We start from the raw sequence: 8,882 nt of genomic DNA, 5'->3' as shown, positions 1-8,882 counted from the left end.
CCGGAGCCCAGCGGAGGATCCCGGTCGCCTCCTGGCACACAACCACTGGGGAGAGGCGGGCGGGCCGGGCCGGGGGGCGGTGAGTGGCGGGCAGCCTCCAGCCCGTGGACCGGACGGAGGGGCACGCGGCAGGGCTGTCGGCATCGTTGCCTCTGTGTTGCTCCCTATGGAGCAAGTGCACACTCAGCGACACAGGGCAGTCGGTTCTGTCCTTTCTCCTTAATCCCTCCGGCGTAGGGTTTCCCGGCCTGGACAGTCCACCCAAGGGCAACACGGGCGTCCGCCCGGACACACGGGCAGCCACCAGTCCCCGGCCGCACCCCCGGGTTGGGGGCTCCAGGGGTCCTCCTGCCCCCGCCCGGCACAGAGGGGACGGTGGCACCCTCACCCACCAGATAGGGGGGTGGAAGCTCAGAGAGCCCGGGGGCCGTGGCCCCGCTATCGGGGGTCCATCCTGGACGGGACGGCGTGAGGCTGTCCTCACCCGGAGGGGAGTGCCAGGTGCCACCCGGGCAACTGGGGGTCCTGGGACGGAAAACAGATGAGGGGATGGACCTGGGTTTCTGGAAGGTTCTGCCACGTCTCTGATTGAGTTACTCTACACCACTCAGCTCCATGGGACGAGGGCCCCTTTACCTGGGCACCCACCTCTGGCCATGGAGGCCCAGAGCCCTGCCCTCAGCCCAGCAGGGTGCAGCTGCACAGCCGCAGGGGAGAACGGGGCCCCAGAACCCCCAGCCCTCTGTACACCTCACACCCTGGCCCCCCACCCACCCCACCGACCTTGAAAGGCAGATGCTTGTCTGCTCTGGTCTGCTGCCCGCGTGGCCTTGGGCGGCCTCGGGCCAGGGCACTGCAGGTGCACCAAACAGGGACCCCAGTCCCCAGCAGGAAAGAAGATGCACTATTTGGCCAGTGGACATGGCGCCCCTCTGGTTAGCCCGCATCTGACCCCGACTCCGGCCACGGCCCCTGTGGCGTAGGTCCCGGTCCCTGAGCCTTCTCATTTCCAGTCTTGTGACGTGGCCCCTTCCCCACGGCCCCAGCCGGTCCTCTCTCTCTAAATGCCTCTCGGATCCCACGGAGACACCGCACCCTTCCCAAGGCCCCTCACCTGCGCACCCTCTCCCTGTGCTCCGCCTCCCAGAACCTTCCGTCTCCTTCCTGGTCCCGTCTCCACAAGGGCAAGAGGGACGGCAGGCACCGCGGGCTCCTGCACCGTGGCCAGGGGTGCTGCCGGCCGCCTCCTGAGGAGGTTCGGGAAGTGGCCCTGTGGGTGGCCGTGCGGGTGGGTGGCCGGGGCGGAGGAGCAGGGTGACTGCAGCAGACATGTGTCCAGGGGTGGCCTCGCCCTCACAGTCAGGCTGGGCCACCTCTGGCGGGGCTCCCCCACTGCGGCGCCGGAGCGTCCCGGCCTGAAACAGCGCTCCACGCGCTGGTGGCAGTGGGCAAGTGGCACACAGCCCTGGCTCGGACTCAGCCATGCCTGCGTGCTGCAGTACCTGACCGTGTGGTCACGGGGTCCCCACTGTGGCCCTCAGCGCCCGCAGGAGCCTTATCCAGGCCTCACGGGGCCCGGTGGGACAGGACGTGGGGCGCATGGAAATGTGGACGGACTGGGTGTCCGGGAACAACTCAACACCGGCTGCGGAGGCCCAGGCCTCATTGGAACAGGGCTCCTGTCCCAAGAGAGGAGCCGGCCGGTCATGTGCGCCCAGCCCACGGGGCCGGGGCAGCCACTGGGCTGCAGGTGGGTCTGGGATGCCTCCTCTCTGGCCGGCCACCTCTCTCTGCAGCGGGCGCGTGGGGGGCGGGGTGGAGGAGGCAGCGAGCCCAGCTGGTAGGGGAGGGGAGGAGAGGGCACCCTGGCTCTTCTGCTCCCTACAGGACAGGGAGTCACCAAATCCGTCAGCTCTGTGCCCGGGGCGGGCTCGCTGGGACGTTCAGGGCTGGGCTGCCAGCCTCCGCGGGGGGAGGGGAAATGTGCTGACCTCCCCTCACGCCCTGACCCCTCACCCACCCTCGGGCCTTCCCGTCACCTCCTCCAAGACCCTGGGCAGCGTCTTGCCCCCAGGAGCAGGGAAGTGACAGAGCTACCCTGCCCGGGAGCCTGCACCCCTCTGCATTTCCTCCATCCCCAGTGCTCCCCGTGGAGCAAGGCCTGACCTCGGGGAACAGCACGGCCACACTGGGCACCCTCGGTGGCCCAAGGCTGCAGGAGGCAGCATCCGGAGCCGGAGAACAGCCCCAAGGCAACCTCAGCGCCTGCGCAGAAGGAGGAGGGTAGCTCGCAGCAGGGAGGACCCGGGCGTGACCTCTGCTGGCCTCCGTGGCCCAGCCGGCCGCTCTCGAGGGGCTGCAGCGGACGGTGTGAGATGAAGAAGGAAGAGTCGGGACGATCAGGCCAGGCTCTGCCAGGGATCCCGGGACAGAAGGGGCAAGGGTGGGGCACGCAGAGGCAGGCTGGACCGCTCTGCAACTCTGGACCCCAGGGCAGCATCTCCCGTGTGCCGGCCTCCAGTGGGGCCCCGTGGAGGTCACGTGGGGGAAGGGGGTTCAGGCCGGACTTAACAATGGCCCAAAGAAAGGAGGGGCTAGGAAGGGACAGGCCAAGAAGGCCTCTGGCTTCGGAGGAGGCCACAGAGGGCTGCGTGGTGGCGGGGTCAGGGGTGGGGTTATTGGGAGCTGACCCTGTCTTGGAGGGATGGGGGTACGGAAGGGGCTGCAGAGGCATGTGAGGACTCTGTGGGGCCGGGAGGTAGAGCAGGGCTCGGGGGCTGCGCTTAGGCTCACTCCCCAGCCCATAAGATTTGGGGGGGCGGGCCGGGTATGTTGGCGTGAGCGTGAGGGCGAGGCCATGGGGGCTGGGGCTGTGTTTAAAGCCAAGTCAGGAGGACCCTGAGCAGGACTGGGTTTGGGGTACAAGGGCTGGACTTGGGGTGCGAGGGCCCAAGCGAGTGTGTTGCGCAGCGGGGGACGAGTGGAGGGTCAGTGTCGCCCAGCCTTGGGGGAGGCTGGGAAGCAGAGCCCGCAGCATGCAGACCCCCACCGCCGGCCCGCCCCCCACCTCCGGCCTGCCCGCTCAGGGGCCTTCTGGATTCCATCAGGTGTCACCACAATCTGGCTGTGACATAATGAGTCAGGCCTGGGTCAGCAGCGTGACCTCTTGTGGCACCGATGCTTGGAAATCCCCAAATCAAGATGACCCAACACACAGGCTCCAGAGTGAGTTTTCCAAGGGCCCCCAGCTACCAAAGGGCCCATCAGGCGGCCCTCCCCATGACTGCCTCCCGTGGAGGGTAAGGTGGCTGGACCCCAGGACCACCTGGGGCAGGAGCGCCCCCCACACCCAGCCAGGGGCACCCCTCGCGGGGCAGAGGCAGCCGAGCCACCCAGAGAGGGCCGGCCGCAGGAGACAAAGGAGAGTGTGAGACCCGGCGCGACTCCCAGTGTGACCCCGCGCAGCGGAGGGATCCGGGCGCCGGCAGGACTGGGCACCTGGAGGGGGCCTAGCCGGGCCGAGGCTGAGGAGGAGGCTCAGGAGGCTGGAATCAATAACTCACATGTGGAGAGGGGGCGGGGGTGTGGGGAGGGGGTTCCTCCTGTCCCCAAGTTCAAAGTCTTATGTGAACAGACCTAACATCCTTCTTGTCCTTCCCCTCCAGGTGTTATCTGGAAAAAAACACACAAAACTTTTCAAAGTACACGCTGAAACTTCAGCACGAAAATTTAATGTCAGAAACCTGTAATCTTTCCCCAGAGATAAGACGCGGCCTCACAGGAGGGGCCGGCCCAGTCTCCCCCGCGGGGCCCCAGCCCTGGAGCCGGCTGGGCTGGGGGCTGGGGGCTGGGGCGGCGGAACTGTGGGAGGGGGCGGTCCTGCGAGGGGCCGGCATGTCTGCCCTGCGCCGGCTTGGACTTGTCTCCTGCCTGCCCCGAGGGCTGAGCTGTCCCAAGGGGCTGGGACCGGACATTCCTGCCGCCGTGCAGGTCCTGCCGTCCTCGTGACACCCAAGGCCTCTCCCGCAGGCCCCGCTCTAGGCGCTGCAGCTCCTGGCCAGCATGGAGGGCTCAGCTTGTCAACAGCTGAGCGGGGAAGCTTCACCACCGCCGCGTGTGACCCCTCTGAGCAGCGGTGGCCCCTCCTGGCCGCAGCGCCCACGTCCCTCGGGGGACACTGGCCCCTGTCCCAGGCCCTGGCACTGGGTCCACACCCGCAGTTGGTTCCGGGAACCAAGACTGGGTGTGGGTGTTGGGGGGCTCAGAACTGGCCTGGCGGGTGCGGAGAGGGGAACAAAAGACTCCAGTCGGTGCTTCCTCGGTTCCCCTGGTGCAGACGAAATTTCTCTAGTTGGCACCCAGGCGTCCCCAGCGGAAACAAAGCCTTGGCCTCGGCTGTGAGAGCATGGCCAGACGCCCGCACCCCCAGCCACCCGGGTCCAGGGTCACTGCTCAGGCACCCCGGGAAGGCGAGGGGGTGCCGGGCCCCGATTTCTGGGGCCGTGTTCTGGGACAGAAGGAGGCGAGAAGGTGCGGGCAGGCATGGAGAACTGGCCTGGCTTGAGGGTGGGGGCCCAGGCTGCCCGCGGTCTCACTGTATGATGCTACTGCCCCCGTCAGGCGGCCGCCACCTGGGGCCCCGACCTGGTGACCCTGCCCAGCACTGCTCTGACCAGTTCCGGGACCCCCACCTCCTGAGGGGTGGTGGGGTCACTGAGCCCTCTTTTGAATAGAAACAGATGAGGGCCCCTGGTTGGGCCCGAGTGACCCAGAGCCCCAAGACCGAGCTTGCCAGCTGTGGGGGCTGTCTCTTGACAAACCCCAACATCCTGGGGACCCTGAACAGGGATGGGGGAGGGGGGCGCAGGCCACCTCTCCCCGGCCTCCACCTTGTGCGCACACGCCATTGGGTGGCGAGTGTTCTGGGCGGGAGCGAGTCCGAAAGGTGAGTTTCTTCTCCCGAAAGGGCTGTCCCACCCCCTGGAGGGGACCGGGAGTCAGGGGGCCACTCTGTTGTGGGCTGTTTGTGGGCCCCTCCCAGCGTTGCCATAGAGACACCTGAGAGCGGCGGGGGGAGCCATACCTCGGAGGTGACTAGGTGCGCTGGGCCCCCACCCAGTAGCCCCCAGCTCTTTCCCAGGACTCACCCTGGCCCCAGGCTCCAACCCGGTCCCAGCCCGGTCCCAGCCCCCAGCAAGAATGCTCCATGACCCTGTGGGCAAGCATGTGTCCCAGCAAGTCAGGCCAAGCGCGCCCGGCCGGCGCCGGCCCCTCTCCCGCCTGTGGGCCTCCCCCGCCCGGCCTGCTGCTGACCAGCCCACGCAGCCACCCCATCCACCTCCGTCCACTCCTGGGGGCTCTCAGGGGCTTCCGCACTGGCCCTGCTTCCCGCCTGGTCCCTGCAACCACGTTCCCTGTTCTGTACCCCACGCTCTGTGGGTCAGCCCTGGCTTCAGTCCGCCAACGGTCCCACATCCCCACCCTGCTGCTTAGAACACACCCCAGCACCCCAGTCTGCGGAGGGGCGTCAGGCGGGGAGCAGGACTCGGGGGATGTGGGCAAACTTGAGGAGCCGGAGGCCGCGTGGCACGAAGGACTTTGGACGACCCCACAGCCCTGCCCGGCCTCTCCTGGAGGCCTGGGGGCCTTGTACCCTCCCCGGCCTGGGGGGATCAGGGCGACTCAGAAACTGCTGCTCTGGCGGGGTCATCCTGACTGATGGGGACAGCTGCGTCCCACCTCCTGAGGCTATTTCGGTTTCCAGCGTCCAGCAGGCCACTTGATAGCCTCAGAATGAGGGCGTCCCTGCCCTCTGCACCCGCACAGGCAGCTGTCGGCCCCCTCACTCCCAGGCCCTGAAGGAGGCTGGGAACACATAGTTTTCCCATTTCGTGCCAGCCAAGGGGCCAGGGCGGATTTAGCGGGGGCGAGGTGGGGGGACAGGACCCGCAGGAAGGTGGGGACAGGACAGGACCAGAGCTCCAGCTGCTCCCAACCCCACTGGGGCTCCTCCAGGACCGGCCTGCACCTCCCGCCAGGTTTTATTTTTAGGAGGCACCTTCTAGGATGGCGATGGCCTCATTCTGGGGGCACAGGGGCAAGCCCAGCGTGGTGACATGCCAGGCTGTCTCAGGACCCAGGGGTTCTGGAACCTGGGTGCTGAAGTTCTGAGGGGGTACCCCCCGCCCTAAGCCATGCATGAGCCCTAGCTGCGGCCAGGGATTCTCCCCACAGCCAGCAGGGCTGAGCCCACCAAGGACTGAGGGGTGTCCCACCCCTAGGTCCCCGCCAGCCCAGCCTCTGAGGTGGACGAGGACCTGAATCAGGAAGGAACCAGATGACAGTGGCACTTCTCTTCTGAAAAGACAGAAAACCAATGCAGTGGGGCCCTGGGTGGCACCCCAAAACCACGGAGGGCAGCAGGGGCATCCCAGGCACCAGGGAGCTGCAGGGGCAACCAGAGCCTCGGTGACCTCACTGCTGTGCCCCCAGGGGTCAGGCGCCGGTGTGGATGGGATGGGGGCATCTGTGGGCGTGGCCTGATCTGGGGCCACACGGGGCTGTGACCGCGGGGGTCCCTCCGGGGCGTGGGGAGCTTGGATAGTCTCACACAGGAGTGGACGCCCCATGAACCTTCCCACACTTGACTCTGGACCAGGCCTTCCAGAGGACCAGCCTTGCGCCCTCTGCCCCACTAACGGCCGTGCATGTGAGGCGGCTCATCCAGGGCCGGCGCCACACCCAGCAGGGACACAGGGTGCGACAGGCCACGTGGGGGCGGGGCGCGGTGACGGGCAGCCACAGGGACAGAGACCCAGCTGGACAGGGGCCTCAGGCCTGCCACAACGCATTAGGGTAGAGCGGCAGGCCAAGCCCGGGGGCCCGGGGGTGCAGGGCCTCTGCCCGCCAGACCAGCTCCTCCCTGACCCGCATTGCCATCCCCGCATTTTAGACAAAGTCAAGGCCGTAGCCAGCGGCCTCACAGTTGCAAGGCCTGCCGCACCTGCCCCCGGCTCCCGCGGCTCCCGGACAAACTCCCATGTCACCCCGAACCCTCACACGGGCCCCTCTCCTCCGAGGTTCCGCTGGCCCGCTGGCGGCCGGGCTTCCGGCTGTGGAAACCACAGGGAGGCCTTGGGAGGCTGCAGGGGTGGGCCGCGTGGACTGCCATGCCCACGGGCGACGGGGGCCCAGCGGGGGTGGCACATGGACAGCAGAGCCCCCGGGGCCCTTGCCCACCTGCGCTGGCCTCCTTAATGAGAGTGTTTCTGGGCCCTTTGATCTGGCCCTTAATGACCAGCCCCTCCCGAGGAGCCCAACACTGTCCCCCACACCCCAGGTCCCCAGCCCACGCAGGGAAGGGTACCGGGACACCCCACCGCTGGGACAGCCACAGCCCCGAGCTGAAGCTGTGTGCTCTTGTCCTGATGGGGCGGTGGGGGCAGGGCAAGAGGCCAGGCGGTCTGGGGTCACCTAGGCTCCTCCCCAGCCCACGTTGTGGGAAAGAACCACCATTTTGTCACCGGGGGCTGCCTCAGACATGCACAGGCGTAGCTGGCTGCGCGCGCTGCTGGGCCCGCTGACGGTGGCCGGCGGCCTGTGACGGGCAGCCAGGGCGCTTCCTCTGAGCGCCAGCGCTGGGCAGCCACGCTGGGCAGCAGCGCCTGGTCACAGGCCTGCAGGTCCACTTCCCGAGGTGGTCTAGCCACACAAGGCCTGTGACATCCTCCAGCCACAGCCTGAGAGAACACGGCACGGAGTGGGGTACGGGGTGGAGGGGAGAGCTTCGGGGGTCAGTGGGGCCACGGAGCCGTAGGAGCCCGGCTTGGGGGGCTCCCTCCCTCCCTCACACGCGCGTGCACACACACGCAGGGAGCAATGAGTCCTCTGTGCTCCGGGCTCCCACCGCCCCCACCCTGGCAGCAGGCATGGGGTTTTATTAGTGCTACAAATCAGATATCACACAGTTTGGGGCTGACATGGTTTTTATAAGAATTATTTGGGGCCCTGGCCGCCGGTGAAGTCCCAGGGAGAACCTGGCAAGGAACTTCCAGCTGTTTGGGCCGTCGGAATTCCAAACACTTCATAAAGTGAAGGTATGAGAGGCCGGCACCTTGTTCTGTTTAAGGGGTACTTCACCCCTGCCCCGGGCCCGCCACAAAGGCTTCTGGGAGGCACCTCCCCCAGCCGACGGGGAAGGGCGCCTGCAGCTGCGAGGCGAGGGTTGCTGGGTGGAGGGGGGGGTCCTCCACACACTTCAGCCCCCAGCCTGGAAGTGCCACCCAGAAGCTTTTGAGGCCCGAACCTCTACAGTGGCCTTCCACACCTACTGGGTCCCCTCAAACCTCCCCCTCTGCCCACTGCCCAGGCCCACCACCCAGGCTGGCGACCAGTCAGTCCCCGGGCCCACGGCAGCCGCGCAGGGCCAGGCGGCCAGCTCAGGGCGGTCCTCCAAGTGCCCCTGGCCCCATAGAGAATGTCACACGGCTGCAGGAGGGAGGGCGCGGTGGACATCCGCACACAGGCAGCGGGGACAGGCCCGTCTCGTGTACACTGAATGTCGATGCTGAGGACTCTCACCCAAATCATAACCACCCAAATCAGCAGCATGTCCCGTGATGCCCGGCTTTGGGACACGGGCCGGTGTCAGGACACGGGGTGAGGCCAGCAGGCTGAAGGGACAGACAGGGGCCGAGCACCACCCCGCTGGGCACCTCAGGGACACTTCGGGGGGCCCACAGAGCCGTGCCACGTGAGCGCGCCCACGCAGGAAGTAGGGCGGAGCCTACGATTATCCGTCTCTCCCCCTTGAGCTTCCCAGGGAGAAGGTGCTGAGCACCCTCGGACCTGCGAGCCCTCGTCCTTGCAGGGGACACGGACAG

Source organism: Furipterus horrens, unplaced genomic scaffold (assembly GCF_987537825.1).
Source record: "Furipterus horrens unplaced genomic scaffold, mFurHor1.1.pri manual_scaffold_2, whole genome shotgun sequence".
Classification (NCBI taxonomy): domain Eukaryota; kingdom Metazoa; phylum Chordata; class Mammalia; order Chiroptera; family Furipteridae; genus Furipterus; species Furipterus horrens.
This window is presented reverse-complemented; position numbering follows the sequence as displayed.